This window comes from Babylonia areolata, chromosome 27, assembly GCF_041734735.1.
Source record: "Babylonia areolata isolate BAREFJ2019XMU chromosome 27, ASM4173473v1, whole genome shotgun sequence".
Classification (NCBI taxonomy): domain Eukaryota; kingdom Metazoa; phylum Mollusca; class Gastropoda; order Neogastropoda; family Buccinidae; genus Babylonia; species Babylonia areolata.
In genome coordinates, this window is record NC_134902.1 from 5,481,268 (window position 1) to 5,482,566 (window position 1,299).

The window sequence follows — 1,299 nt, forward strand, 5'->3', positions numbered from 1 at the left end:
TTTTAGAGTTATGCATGCATGTGAATGACTGGTGCGAAAGCGCTGTGATTTGTCTCTGCACAAGTATCAGCGCTGTATAAATACCATTATTATTATTAGTAGTAGTATTATTATTATTATATAATTTTTTTTTTTTTTCGTGTTTCTTCCAGACACTGTACCTGCATCCTCCTCCACCCCCACCCCCACCCACAGTACACTTGTATATCTATGTGTCTAACTACAGATACTCCATGTCTTCATTCCCATAGTTAGTGGCTAGTAGTTAGCAGAGCCAATAATGATATTAGCAGCAAGAGTCGGGAACGGATTTCCACATTTGGGCCTTGAGACCTACCCGATGTGTCCTTCATTACCTTGTTTTTTTTTTTACGAGATTCGCTCTTGGCGATTGGCGATCGGTAATTGAGTAATCATAAAAATCTAAGCATTTTTTGTTTTTTTTTTTTTGCCATGTTTTAGACAATTTTCTTCTTTTTTTTTCTTTCTTTTTTTTTTATACGTGAGTATATCTTGCACGTTTCAAATAGATAGGGGCTTGAATCCAGAGTTGTGCAGTTCTGTTGGCTGTCGTTGCGATTGATTCATCTTTTCTGTGCAGTGAAAGACATCATTGCTCCCACACCCACACTGACCATCCATCTACCCCCTACGCCCCCCCCCCACACACACACACACACCCTATCCCCTGATACACGTACAGACACATACACGGATAACGCACACACACACACACACACACACACACACACACACACACACACACACACACACACACACACACACAAAGAAAAAAAAAAGACGGACTAACCAAGCACTTACCTCGTCCAGTCCCAGTATCTGGATTCCTTTCAGTGTGTGGGGGGGGGGAGACCTCAGCAGTAGCCGAGGACGACACGGGCTTCACAAGAGGACCAGAGCAGAGAAGTAAGTCTCACGTGCAGAGTTCCAGAAGAGTGTGGAAGAAGGGGGCTGGGCTTGGCGACCACCTTCAGGAACGACCAACTAGTTGAAGAGTAAAGGGAGAAGCCGCCGTCAGGACAAAAACAACTCTTGGTGGGGGGGTGGGTATAACGGTGTTGGTTACAGTTGTGCCCCCTCGTGGGAAGAGAGGCGATAAAGAATGAAAAGAAACGAGCGGGTCCTTTTATACTCTCTGTCCTCCCTCTGTGTCCCGCTCTCTCTCGCTCGCTTTCTCTCTCCACCACCCCCGTCTCTCTCCCTCCCTTCCTCTCTCTCTCTCTCTATCACTATCTCTCTAAGCTATACACCCACCCCACCCCATCCCTCCACACACAC

At 46.0% G+C, this 1,299-nt stretch overlaps 1 protein-coding gene across 1 annotated transcript in view; it reads right to left on the bottom strand.

Moving 5' to 3' along the window:
- LOC143301461 (uncharacterized) overlaps nt 1-1,096 on the bottom strand; it is a 108,841-nt gene extending 107,745 nt beyond the window's left edge. Inside the window, exon 1 of the mRNA XM_076615765.1 lies at nt 823-1,096. The gene's annotated coding sequence lies outside the window, so the exon portion shown is untranslated. The remainder of the gene's footprint in view (nt 1-822) is intronic.
- Nucleotides 1,097-1,299: the final 203 nt, after the last annotated feature.